The sequence below is a fragment of the Hypanus sabinus genome, chromosome 18 (assembly GCF_030144855.1).
Source record: "Hypanus sabinus isolate sHypSab1 chromosome 18, sHypSab1.hap1, whole genome shotgun sequence".
Taxonomy (NCBI): domain Eukaryota; kingdom Metazoa; phylum Chordata; class Chondrichthyes; order Myliobatiformes; family Dasyatidae; genus Hypanus; species Hypanus sabinus.
Window position 1 is genome coordinate 19,392,916 of NC_082723.1, and position 14,801 is coordinate 19,407,716.

Below are 14,801 nucleotides of genomic sequence, written 5' to 3' on the forward strand. Positions count from 1 at the left end.
ACTCCTAACCTAGGTCCACAGACCCCTTGCCTAACTATATTGGTCCATGGCATTAAAAAGGTTGGGAACTCGGGCTACAAACCATCAAAAAAAATTATTGGTGCTAGTGACTACTTTTATTTATCAAACCCACCATTCCACATGGCAGATGCAGTTTAATGTGGATAAATGTGAGGTTATCCACTTTGGTGGCAAGAACAGGAAGACAGATTACTATCTAAATGGAGTCAAGTTAGGAAAAGGGAAAGTACAACGAGATCTAGGTGTTCTTGTACATCAGTCAATGAAAGCAAGCATGCAGGTACAGCAGACAGTGAAGAAAGCTAATGGCATGCTGGCTTTTATAACAAGAGGAATTGAGTATAGGAGTAAAGAGGTCCTTCTGCAGCTGTACAGGGCCCTGGTGAGACCACACCTGGAGTATTGTGTGCAGTTTTGGTCTCCAAATTTGAGGAAGGACATTCTTGCTATTGAGGGAGTGCAGCATAGGTTCACAAGGTTAATTCCCGGAATGGCGGGACTGTCATATTTTGAAAGATTGGAGCAACTGGGCTTGTATACACTGGAATTTAGAAGGATGAGAGGAGATCTGATTGAAACATATAAGATTATTAAGGGATTGGACACACTGGAGGCAGGAAGCATGTTCCCGCTGATGGGTGAGTCCAGAACTAGAGGCCACAGTTTAAGAATAAGGGGTAGGCCATTTAGAACAGAGATGCAGAAAAACTTTTCACCCAGAGATTGGTGGATATGTGGAATGCTCTGCCCCAGAAGGCAGTGGAGGCCTAGTCTCTGGATGCATTCAAGAGAGAGTTAGATAGAGCTCTTATACATAGCAGGGTCAAGGGATGTGGGGAGAGGGCAGGAACGGGATACTGATTGTGTATGATCAGCCTTGATCACAGTGAATGGCGTGCTGGCTAGAAGGGCCGAATGGCCTACTGCACCTACTGTCTATTGTCTATGAAACTGAATGCTTATGCAACACACTCAAAATGCCTTCAGCAGGAGGGTCTTGGTCCAAAACATGGACTTCCATAGATGCTGCCTGGTCTGCTGAATTCCTCCAGCATTTTGTATGTGTTGCTTGGATGTCCAGCATCTGCAGATTTTCTCTTGTTTGCTTATGATAGCTACCATATATGGCAGATTAAAGATCATTAAAGTACATTATTCATCATTGCCTTAATTTATCAGCTTGCACCTTGCAATGCTCCATCCTGTTGTTCCTTAAATTATAGCATGTACATTTTTTGTCTCCAGTATCCAAATGCTCATTCTGTGTATTAACGCTTTGGTGAAAAAGAACTTGATGATTTCAGCCCAATTTTCTCTTCTGTGCTTTCAAATATATGTTCTTAAATTATGATTTGATATAGTAGTCCTAATTTTAACTTCTACTACTAGGATAGAGTGAATAGATGCTAAACTGAATCATGTGTATGATATTAGAATTTCATGTGTCATTTAATTTCACCTAAGATGTTATCTTGATATGAATCACAAATGCACAATAAATTTATGACAGTACAAAAGACCAAGAGAGGTGAAGAAAGAGTGAAGTCTTAGAGTGGTAATGAGAAGCTGGTTAGCAGCATACTTAATGCTTCATTGTACTAGGTAAATTGCATTTAAATGCTTGTGCTGGATAAGAGAACACAGATGGGAAGCAGTGACCTGTTCGGTGAGCTACTAGCCTTCAACCCTCCCAGTGCTGCCTACTAATCTTCAATGCTACTTCTTGTGCCCAGAGTGCTTAAGGAAGTAGCCCAAGAAATAGTGGATGCATTAGTGATAATTTTTCAAAACTCCTTAGATTCTGGATTAGTTTCTGAGGATTGGAGGGTGGCTAATGTAACCCCACTTTTTAAAAAAGGAGGGAGAGAAAAACCGAGGAACTATAGACCGGTTAGTCTGACATCGGTGGTGGGGAAAATGCTAGAGTCGGTTATCAAAGCACATTTGGAAAGAGGTGAGATCATCAGACAAAGTCAGGATGGATTTTGTGAAAGGAAAATCATGTCTGACGAATCTTATAGAATTTTTTGAAGATGTAACTAGTGGAGTGGATTGGGGAGAGCCAGTGGATGTGGTATATTTAGATTTTCAAAAGGCTTTTGCTAAGGTCCCACACAGGAGATTAGTGTGCAAACTTAAAGCACACGGTATTGGGGGTATGGTATTGATGTGGATAGAGAATTGGTTGGCAGACAGGAAGCAAAGAGTGGGAGTAAACAGGTCCTTTTCAGAATGGCAGGCAGTGACTAGTGGGGTACCGCAAGGCTCAGTACTGGGACTCCAGTTGTTTACAATATATATTAATGATTTAGACGAGGGAATTAAATGTAGCATCTCCAAGTTTGCGGATGACACAAAGCTGGGCGGCGGTGTTAGCTGTGAGGAGGATGCTAAGAGGATGCAGGGTGACTTGGATAGGTTAGGTGAGTGGGCAAATTCATGGCAGATGCAATTTAATGTGGATAAATGTGGATAATTTGTTTGCAAGAACAGGAAAACAGATTATTATCTGAACAGTGGCCGGTTAGGAAAAGGGGAGGTGCAACGAGATCTGGGTGTCGTTGTACACCAGTCATTGAAGGTGGGCATGCAGGTACAGCAGGCGGTGAAAAAGGCAAATGGAATGTTGGCATTCATAACAAAAGGATTTGAGTATAGGAGCAGAGAGGTTCTACTGCAGTTGTACAAGGCCTTGGTGAGACCGCACCTAGAATATTGTGTGCGGTTTTGGCCCCCTAATCTGAGGAAAGACATTCTTGCCATAGAGGGAGTACAAAGAAGGTTCACCAGATTGATTCCTGGGATGGCAGGACTTCCATATGAAGAAAGACTGGATCGACTAGGCTTATACTCACTGGAATTTAGAAGATTGAGGGGAAATCTTATTGAAACGTATAGAATTCTAAAGGGATTGGACAAGCTAGATGCAGGAAGATTGTTTCCGATGTTGGGAAAGTCCAGAATGAGGGGTCACAGTTTAAGGATAAAGGGGAAGCCTTTTAGGACCGAGATGAGGAAAAACTTCTTCACACAGAGAGTGGTGAATCTGTGGAATTCTCTGCCACAGGAACCAGTTGAGGCCAGTTCATTGGCTATATTTAAGAGGAAGTTAGATATGGCCCTTGTGGCTAAAGGGATCAGGGGGAATGGAGAGAAAGCAGGTACAGGGTCCTGAATTGGATGATCAGCCATGATCATACTGAATGGCAGTGCAGGCTCGAAGGGCTGAATGGCCTACTCCTGCACCTATTTTCTATGTTAGGATCATAAACCTGTTTGGTCCTCCATCTGTCCTCTCCGTCTCTCAATTAATGCAAATTTTCTTAGAAAAGGAACAAAATTGCTTTGAGTAGCTGGTAAAGATATAGGTTGTTTTTGAGTGAGATGCGTAAAGTGAAAGGGGAAAAAAGTAAAACTCTCAGCAGTGTGTAGATATCATGAGCATGAAATTGAAATGAGGAAATGTGATAAAAGATATTATTAGATGAACAATTAAGAGCAGATGACAAGATTAATGCATGGCAACAGTGAATAAAGAAGCAGATGATTCCACTAGAATGGCAGAGGGCAACATTTGCCATTGCTGCCTTGCAGCTCCAGGAAACCTCTCAGGGTGTTATCTGTGTGAAGTTTGCAAGTTTTCTCTGTGACTTTGTGGATTTCTGTGTGGTTTCTCCCACTTGGGGAAACTCCCTGGGTTTCTCCCACTTTCCAAAAATGTGCTTGTAAATTATCAATATAGGCAACAGCAAAAGGAATCATAGAGGAGTTACTGAGCAGGCGAGAGAGAAAGAGTGAAACGAGCCATGGTACTGATGGGATTCCTCTATTACAAAATGGCATGGACCTCACCGGTGTAAAAGGGTATCTTTCATGAATAGTAGACATTCAACTTTGTCACATTCTGTAGTTTAATCTGAACATTCAAAAGGCATCCAAGTTCCCAGAGATTACCTTAACTTTTCAGCAGCCATACTGTTGCAGATGTCAATGGTATATTTTAATTCATTCAATGCCACCTCACTTTCCTGGATGAGTGTACATTTACATGATTTACAACTGTTATGATAGGCCAGACAATTTCCAATAAATGGAAACATAATGTGGCCACTAAAACAAGAGGTCTCTAACTGCTGCTTTTTTTCCCAAAGTTGCATACATGGTTTCTACTTTCCTGTTAAAATCGGGGCCAATGAACTTCATGACGATAAAGGAGCCAATAGATTAAAAGTAAATGGGCTCATTGCCAAAAATTGAGAGTAGTTTTGTATTCATACTGGAGGGAGAGTCTGTGATTATCATTCTCCAGGGGCCAGTTGTGAAATAACTACTTTTAACTTCAAAAATTGCAAATGACTAACATCTCAGATGTAGGAAGCAGAAGGGTTGGTGTCAACTTCAGGAGGAACCTAGACAGAAAGGCAAAATTGGACTGACATATTTACAGATGAGAAGATAAGCTTTAATGCATAAATGGGAAGTGGTCCAGTTTAATGGAAAGAATGTGGAGATATATACAACAGCTGTAATGTGCGTGTAAGGTCAGTCACATTGGGTGGGACAAGGGATGGTCTACGTCTCGTATATGTACACAAATCTTTTGAAAGCAGCCGCTTGTTCAAAAACGTCAAATGGGATGCTTAGCTTTATAAACATATGCACAAGTACAAAACAAGGAGGCCGTTATAAGCCTTATAAATCTCCAGTTAAGCCCCGTCTGGAGTATGTGGAAAGCCCTGGGGACCACACCTTAAGGCAGATGGATTCAAAGTCATATAAAGGTTGAAGAGGAGATTTACAAGAATATTACATTGATTGAAGGACTAAAAGAATGACCGGCAAAACTGTGATAGTTTTCCTTAAGTAGACAAGATTAGGGGGATATTTGATGGTTGTGTTCAGAATCAAGAAGGATTTTGACAAATTGGGCAGGAGACACAGATTCAAAATATTTAACGAAAAAGAGGCAACAGAAGGAAAATATATTTTACATTGCAAGTTGGTTATGGTCTAGAATGGAAAGGTTGTCAAAAAGAGATTTTAAAACTTTTTACAAGTAATTGGGTAAAAATGGTAATAATTGGATGCTGGCAAATGCATGATGGATAAAGTGGCATCTTTTATTCAGTATATTCCTATGATTCTTTTAGTGTGACTTATTTTTTATAAGAAAACTGGGTCTTGTTTTAATTAAAAGTGCTTAAACGACAGTGCAGAAGCAGAGTGAATAAGCATACTACAATATGTTACAGCAATGTCCTTTATCAGACAAATGATTTGACATTTTTTTCTTTTTTTAGTTTCCTTGTGTGCTTTGTTTGGCTGTTCTGAATACATTTGCCAGTTTATGGGAATTGTTTTCTGGTATCCTTAACAATCATGAAGATGATTGTTGGAGCTCAGATTAATTTCATACAGTACACTGCATTTGGGAGTAAGTTTTCTACAATTTAAACCTAGTGCTGTAAATACCATTCCAATCCATTCCTCATTCACTGTATAGAAAATATTTTTAACAATTTTATTGAAAATTTATAGCTATATTCTATACACATTATTATTCTGTTAGAGACTGAACAACATGCATTATATTATTTAATAAGTAAAACAAAAGTGCTTTAGTGTATGTTTAATCCAGGCAAATCTAGTGTGTATGTAACACTTAAAGAAAGGAAACATGGAGAAATTGGAACTGTATATTAAATTATAGCAACTGGCATGGAAAGCATTTTTGACATGCAATCAAAATACTGAATGTCTACTTTTTGAGTACCGAGGGCAGAATTTCCCCCTTATTCATAATGAGAAAGGAAGCATTTGATCCGAGATGTCTTTTGCAGCTTTCAAAATCTGTGTGTTTTCTGTCACTTAACAGCAGCACCACAAATGCTTACCTGTCAGTTTCAAATGCTGAATATTGTCCAATTACACAAATATACAAAACCATGAAATATATAAATTTTAACGGCCTGGAATTCTGTGAGTTAAAACCTGAAAGTCTGATTACATTTATTATTTTGTAACAGGTGTTAATCCCATCATTTCAGGGTTAAATTATAACGACTGCTAACTGTACTTAAAATGCAGCGAACTACAAATATGCAACATCTTGTGTAATGTTTTGGAAACAGCTCATTTCTACAGGTTTTTTCGTGACAAATATTTTCCAGCTGTCCCTTTCTTGTTTCCCTTCACTATATAAATCTTTGGCTGAAAAGCAAGACAGAAAAGCTGCTCCTAGTCTCCAAAGATGTCACTTATATTAGTGGATTAAGCATTTCTCACCCTGCTTGTGCACCATTCAGTATCAGATAAGCAGAAATTCTCTCATTCTAAATATTGGGAAGTCTGTAACTATCATATTTGGTAGCCACAACAAACTCTGTTCCTTTGCTGTAGATGCCGTCTTACTCCCTGGTAACTCTAACTGGAGTAGACTACATGCAACTTTGGAGTTGTGTTTGACTATAACCTGGCCTGACCATTACATTCCAAGCAAAGCTTCATCAAGCCCTATTTTTTTCATATTAGTTAATAGCATGGGGGTTTATTGCCCTTCTCTGTATATTGAGACTAGGCCATTTCAGAGATTATTTAAGAATCAGGCAGCAGAAATGAAGGTGCATTTGGCAGATCAAATAAGAGAGAAGATTTCCCTCCCTGAAAAACAAGCAAACTAGATTAATTTTTAAAAGGAGAGATGAAAAACCCTAACATGGAAATGATTTCAGTTTTAGTTTTCAGTTTTAAATGGCTATAGAGATGGATAAAATCTTGAATTCTATATTTCTTAGCATTACCCTCATAAATGATAGATGCAGAAACTTAATTGATGCCATCATTAAAACAGGTATTCGATTTCCCTCCCCGGTACAGCATCACTCTCTGCCTTACCATCAAACACATCAACTAAATCCTCTAATTTTTTTCTATATTCTTCTAGTTTTCCATCTCACTCTAAGATCTAACTTAAACCCAGACAGGATGCAGCTTTTAGTCATCCTTCCTAATATCTCATTTTACCTCCAAACTTTTTTAGAAAAAGGATTGATCCCCATGTGGTACTCCACCGAACTTCATGGTATTGTATTTACTACAGGTGAATTGGTTAATATTTAAAATGAGATTATCCACTAGAGGATATGGTTTTCCAAATGAGTCAAGGAAAGCAAAGCTCAACCTCCAAGCAATGAGTCACTGCTTTAAAAATAGGCCTTTTGAGGTGATAAAAGGTTATATTTTGGACAAAGGAAACAGGAGGATTTTTTTCCACCATTGTTAATGTCATATAATTAGTCGAGCATGTTGTGTGCTTGCAATTACCTTTGCTCTATGAATTAAACACTTCATAAATTATTTCAGGCTCTTGTGGATTATCAGTTCATAATATTGGTTAGTGATTAAGTAAACAGCTAAAGAGTTAACTGACGTATGTTTTCTCAACTCACGAGAACTGGAGGCATTTGAGTACAAATTAACTAGCTACTTGAACAACTTATTTTATATTTTGTTTATTGCTATATTTATTTGTGGAAGTTTTTATGATGAGTTTTATGGTTATAATTTTATAATGTTTCCTGTATCCTCTATAATTTTTATAATATAATCCTGTATTCTTTGAAAATTTTATTTTTCGGATATTCCATTGGAAAAGTAATTTTTTTTTTACCTTTGTGAAACCTTCTATCCCAAGTTCCATTTCAACCCAGACAAAATGCTGGAGCAGCTGAGCAGGACAGGCAGCACCTATGGAAATGAATAAACAGTCAATGTTTTGGGCTGAGATCCTTCTTTAGGACTGCAGTTACATTTACCTAGTTACACTTGTAACTAAGGAATTGACCATGAATCATAATCCCATGCCCTTGGCGATGCCGTATACTGAACATGTGTTGAAATAGTATAAGAACTAGTTTAGGCGGCCTGTGTTTGATTTTTGATTTCCCTCTTAAATGCCCCCAAGGTCTACTTAATATACTGATCAGAACCTAGGATTTCAGTACTTGCCTTCAATATAGAAATGTACCATACCAGCTCTGTACTCTGATCACCTGAAAATGAACGTTGGACTGTTAATTTAAACTAGTACAGCTCCACAGACATCAACATCATTCAACCAAATGATTATCCTTTGTGTAAATCTAAACAAGTTTCAATAGCTTCTTCTTTCATAGGTGATATCATAAAAATCTTTGCATACACATTTTACAGAAGCTATCAGTGAACAAAGATCCCAGAGTCAGACGCATGACTGATCTATTTTTTCCTACTGGCTCAGAGTTCTAAGACCAATTATTGCACACCTGCAGTTACCCGGACATATTTAATCCATGAGCAGTGCTTCCTGAGGCCTTTTCCCATCTGCAGGACTCAGATTTATTGTGGGTATTGTATTTGCTTACTAAATACTTGGAAAATATTTTTCTCAAGGAATTCGAGAGGGAGAGAGAGGGAGAGAGAGGGAATGAGAATATGAATGAATTTCTGATAGTTGGGGAATAAGACTGCTATAATGGTTAAAAAGGTGCTTGAAGAATGATCATAAAAATTGTGGAAATATGAACTTGAGATCTATGGCAATAAAATGTAAAGGTCTCCTTTTATTGAATTGTGGATTCAATAGAAGGGAATGTTGATATCGGTGGAAGGATTTTAAATAAATTGATAGAAATATAAGTGAATGTAATGAATAGTATGTATTTGAAGGTAGTGACTTGCAAAAAGATTTACAATGAGATTTCAATCAAGAGGCATAAAGTATTGTGGATTGAAAAGATTTTGTAAATCAGATAATAATTTGGCTAAATAAAGTATATATACTAAATAGATAGCTATGACAGCAGGGTTCTATGGGTATTTGTTCAGAGATTACTAGTGTTCATTATATATAAATAGAACTCTTAATTAGAAGATATTTAGTTTGATTTTGAATAAGACTAAATTGTCTGACAAGAGTTACGGAGATACATAGAAACTTTCTTAGTGAGCAGATAGATAAAATGAGTTATTTGTAGTTGAGAATGATGAGAAAATGCCAGTAATATTATGGAAGATGCAGGTAAATTCTTAGATTAAATTCTTAAAGTGATAATCATACATTACCATAAATGAAATAATGTTATTCTATTAGAGCTTTTAAAATTCAAATCTGACAGTGCAGTGAGCTGTCAAAATGCCGTCAAATTTTTCCATGAGCACAGCTTCAGAATCAGCCATTTGAGTTCTAGTCACAGTTCATGGTCACGATGACTGAGCGTCAAGGCCTCCAGCTCAGTTTGCTCTGCAGGCGGAGTATATGAGTGTGCCTGCATAAAAATCATGTAGGTGCGAGGGGGGGAAAGATAGGAGTCTAGGCGAAGTGTTGAATTGAGCACAATCCATACAATTTATTTTATAATTGAATTCTATTTAACAAATGGTTAGGCATATTTTCTCCTTCACATCTATTTGAACTTGTCTACTTAGAGGGCTAATTAAATTCAACAGGCTCCAAAAATTGAAACAGAAAATACAACACACAATTAATCGATAACCATTTGTTGTAATGCAGGTAGCAAGCCAATATTGTGCTGGCTTTTATGCTAATGATTGTAGCTTCGACATACTGGTAACCACACTGTTGATTTGCTGAGCTCTTCTGAAGATCAGCTATGTTGAAACTACAGAAACATTGGAATGAGGGCAAACAGGGTAATATTGAAATGCACAAGGTGATTGATTGGAATGTGGCATTATTTGATATTAAATTCAGTTTGGAATGTTTATTTTGTGTGGCAATTTTTACTCTTGCATTGTGATTCGGTGAATCAGTGATAAAATAGGGAGTGGGACTATTGGGAAATAAAGCTTTTAGCTATGGAATTGTAGTCAGATAAGGCCTACACAGGCAGCCAGGTAGAAAGGTGACAACTGAAGTCATTTCTTCTCTTGCCCTTCTGCTCAACAGCATACCTGCTCTGCTGAGTTCATAATACCTCTCCAAAATAATTGAAGCAGCAGAAACTTTGTTTCAGTATTCCAGTAGTCTGCTCTATTACCTTTCATTGCTTTTATCATTTGCATACTGTCTACACATGTATCATCTGTGCACCAGAGCCTTGACACCTACAACTTTGTGTCAAGTTTAGCTGGCACAAGAGCCTGCTGCAGAAATAAAAGTCACCATAAATGCAGCTGTAAACTGAACATTCATCTGCATGGTTTCTGCATGAAATGGCAATACAAAAATATAACAAAAATTAGGTTAATTTTGTTTGAAAGATTTCAAATGCATTATTCACTTGGAAAAAATGGTCCAGAAAGAAAATTATGTGTGAAGTTCAAAGTTTATTATCGAAGTACATATTTGTCACCATTTTCAATCCTGAGATTCTTGCAGGCATTCACAGTAAATATAAAGAAACAAATAATAGTAATTAAAAAATAAATAATAAATATGAGAACATGAGATGAAAAATCCTTGTAAGTGAGACCAACGACTGTGAGAAGAGTTTAGTGTTGGGTGATGTTGTGTGAAGTTATTCCCTCTGGTTCACAAGCATCATGGTTGAGGGTTAATACCTGCTCCTGAACTTGGTGATGTGGGCTCTGAGGCTCCTGTACCTCCTTCTTGATGGCAGCAGCAAAAAGAGAGCATGGCTTGGATGATGGGGGTCCTTGATGATGGATGCTGCTTTTCTGCAACAGTGTTCCTTGTCGATATACTCAATGGTGGGGAGGGTTTTCCCCATGAGGACTGGGCTGTATCTGCTACTTTATGTAGACATTTCCTTTCAAGGACTTTGTTGTTTCCATACAAGGCCATGATGCAACCAGTCAATAGAATCTGCACCACGTATCTATAAAAGCTTTAGATGACATGCCGAATCTTCACAAACTTCTAAGAAAGTAGAGGTACTGCTGTGCTTTCTTTGTAATGGCACTTACATGCAGGACCTGGATAGATTGTCTGAAATTATAACACCAAGGAATTTAAAATTGAGGGAGTTAAGTCAGGCAGACAAACTGTGACTGGATTTTGAATGAGTTTAATCTTGCTTGATTCCATTTTTAGGACAGAATTGACACACAGTATTTGCAAAGTGACACATATTTACACAGTGGCACTTTGTACCATGGGGAATTCTCCAATTCTTGAAGACTGTTTAGATTTGTTGATCTCTGACTAAAGAAAATGAAATGCAAACCTATGAAATATCAAAGTTTTCCCTAGCTACTTTTTAACATACTTGTAATAGCTCTTATTGTTTGTATATTTCTTGATAATTAATTCAATTTAAAATCTCTTTATATTTTTAATCATGCTTTTCTCATTTCTAAAATATTTCCAGTGTTTAAACTTGATGTCCCTTAACATCCTTAGTCAGGAATAATATCTTTCATGTACTGTCTTTATTTCTCAGTGGACTATGTTTAATGGGAATTATGAAGTATCTCCTTAAATGTCTGTCACTGTTTATTTACCACCTTACATTTGTACCTGCTTTCCCAGGTTAATTTAGAAAGCTCTGCCTTCATCCCTTTTTGAAATTGCCTTTTAATTAAGTTTAAAGCGCTAATTTAAAATCCCAAGTTTCTCACTCTCAAACTAGACATGAAATTCTATCGTGTATGATCACTCTTCCCCAGAAGGTCCTCTGCAATGAGATTTTTAATTAATCTCATTACACACATACAGATCCAAAATATTCCATTCCCTGTACTGATTCTGTGAAGTATTATTCTCAGAAAATGCCCAAATACACTCTATAAACTCATACTCAAAGCTGTCCTTGCCAATCCCATTTCAAAGTTGAAAGTAGATTTATTATCAAAGTTCATATTTGTCACTATTTCCAACCCTGAGATTTTTTTCCTTGTGGACATTCTCAGTAGATCCAAGAAACATAATAGAATCAATGAAAGGCGGCACCCAACAGGATGGACAAGCAAGCAATGCGCAGGGGACACCAAACTGTGCAAATATTAAAGAAAAAAAAAGCTATAAATATGGGAACATAAGAGTCCTTGAAAGTGAGTCCATAGGTTGCGGGAACAGTTCAGTGATGCGCCGTGTGAAGTTGAGTGAAGGTATCCCCATTGGTTAAGAGGTAATAACTGTTCCTGAACCTGGTAGTGAGAGTCCTGGGGCGCCTGTACCTTCTTCCTGATGGTAGCAGCGAGAAGAGAGCATGGCCTGGATGGTGGGGTCCATGATGATGGATGCTGCTTTCCTCCTGTGACAGCATTCCACGTAGATGTGCTCAATGATCAAATGATGCTCAAATTTATCCAAGCTAAGTAAAGTTATAATCATTTATGTATGTGGATCATGGTATCTCTATTGAGGTCTTTATTGTTTTGTGATATATGTTTGATCCTAAAATATAGACTACTTTTACTTAATCTCCTCCCAACATAATCATAGATCTTGAATTCTGACCCCAAATTATTCATTACTTCTCTCATTTCATCTTTTTAAAAACGTAACTATCACCCTTCATTTTGCTTTGGGCCTATTCATCCATCGTATAAAGTTCAGAGTGAACTTCCAAAATCAAGTGTTCAAAAGCATGATATTTTTGAAAATGTTAACTTTGCATTTATGTTAAATGAAATGTGGACATTGTTTATAAACTGGAATATTTGGATTAGTTGATTAGTTGCTTGTTCGTGGTGGCGTCTTGGATTAGTAGATTTTCCTTTTAGTATCCTGACTGGTGAAACTAATCATTTAGTTGCTTATTGCCAGCATGGAGATGCAAGCAAATTGAGTTCAAAGATTAACCTAAAATGTTATTGTCATTTATGGCTTAGTATCACATGGCACATTTACCCAGCAAGTTATTGTGATGACTTGGCATCAGCATTTTTAATGATTTTTTAAAAGATAGTAAATAAACATTGCACACCATTTCTATAATTAGTGGACAATGACAACAAACATTCATGTACTGTCAAATGTTTGGGAAGTTTAGTACACAAGGAGTTAAAATTTCTGCTGCACATTTTAAATTTTGAGTCAAGAAACATTTTATTTTCATGAAGCTTCTTTTTTCATCATCCCAAATATGAGGCAGTGTTCAAGTCCCTGCAAGGAGCCTAGTCGCTTGGATGAGATGCATCTCGGCAGTTTGTAGCGCGGTGCATTATTGAAGTGTAATCAAACATCAGCTAAGTGGAAAATAAATATCCAGATCTCATAAGCAGCACAGCAAGATCATGTAAATGCAAATGAGAGACTGGTTTAAAGCTGTCACCAGGGGAAATCAGGCCTTGTCACTGCAATCACTTCATCAGGCAGCATAGTAAATCAACAGAAATAATAACTGCATGATGGGCAGCTTAACTGTACAAGAGGGTATAATGAAAACTGGCAGTGGAGGTCAATGCAGAGAACAGGAAACTGGTTTTGAGAGTGAAAGGGAGCTAAAAAAAAAAGAGACAGGAAAGAAGTGAGCTAGCATAAACAAATTACAGTTAAGATAAATAGATAACTATGTCATTAGTAATTTAGCACTATTATGGTAAAGAAAAAAATACAGGAAGATAGGAAACAATAAAAGACAATTATATCACATGGACGAAATACATTTGTATCAAATTAACATTTTTCTATCATAATTTTAGACAATGAGAATACTGCTTAACAATTTGAACATTTTGGTAATGATCTGTGCAAATTGTTGGATTGATCACAGGCAGCTACTCAATGCTATGCATCAGCCCTGAGAACATGCACAAAGCTGCACATTATACAAAATGCCTTGCTGAAAAAGCTTTATGAACCAGCTTCCAGGAAAGCTTCTAATCAAAACTAGGCTTTGTATATGATACTCTGAGGAAGAGGAATAAGAAAGACTTATAGACAGGAATAAATTTGTGACTCAGAAGGGGAGAAAAGAAAAAACTGGTATATAGAGATTTAACCAACAAATAAATAAAGGTAAAATCCTGTTTAAACTAAGCCAATTCCATTGCTTGAAAATACCTTTACATTACCTTTACCTGATGTCTCGGTTATGTATCAGACATGGTCAAATTATTAGACAGTTATGACATTTCCATTTTCTCAACAAATTGTTATAGAATTAACATTTTTCACACTAAATTGGCAACCTCAGTAGCTGCATACAGTAACTACAACTGTAAATGAAGTAGCTGAAAACTCCTGAACAAATTGTGTCAATTATATACTTGATCCAAAGAGGAGAATTGAAGATGAAAGTGAGCAACTGAGTTGGCTCACCTCAATATCAATTCATTTTACTTTTATGGGACATTCATGGCAAACTATTTTTAGGACAAGGAATTTAATTTGCTTTAACAGAAGAGACCAAGAATATCTTTTAAAACAAACACCACTCAAACTTATAATTTCAATAATAAACAAAGGTTTTATGAAACCTCCATAGAGACAACATTTATTTTGATTCATGATGATTTGAACTGAGTACAGTCTCCCAAGATATACATGTAACTTTACAGAAAATTAAGTTAAATTGGACAGCATTACATTTCATTCTAATGCCTGGTGAATTTCAGTATTCCCTGACATTGGCATTTTATATGTTAATAGGAATTGGCTATTCAGCCCTTTGCAATTGTCCACTATTCTGTTGGACTATGTGTAATCTTCACCCGAGTTCTATTTACTTTCTATATTCCACATACCAACATCCTTTTCTTTCAAAAATCTATCAAAACTCAGATATCAATCATTAATGCCAACCTAAACAGATACTGCCTTTGGCATTAACACCCAGTTGGAAACTCCCAGGAAATTACTAACAAGATGAAAT

At 37.0% G+C, this 14,801-nt stretch overlaps 1 protein-coding gene and 1 long non-coding RNA gene across 2 annotated transcripts in view; one reads left to right on the forward strand and one right to left on the reverse strand.

Annotated features, from left to right (window-relative positions):
• cfap77 (cilia and flagella associated protein 77) overlaps nt 1-14,801 on the forward strand; it is a 135,085-nt gene that overhangs the window by 45,960 nt on the left and 74,324 nt on the right. The gene's annotated exons all lie outside the window — the stretch shown is intronic.
• The window catches only part of LOC132407382 (uncharacterized), an 85,385-nt gene that overhangs the window by 12,508 nt on the left and 58,076 nt on the right, over nt 1-14,801 (reverse strand). The window contains exon 3 of the long non-coding RNA XR_009516459.1: nt 7,691-7,767. This is a non-coding gene — a long non-coding RNA (uncharacterized LOC132407382). The remainder of the gene's footprint in view (nt 1-7,690; nt 7,768-14,801) is intronic.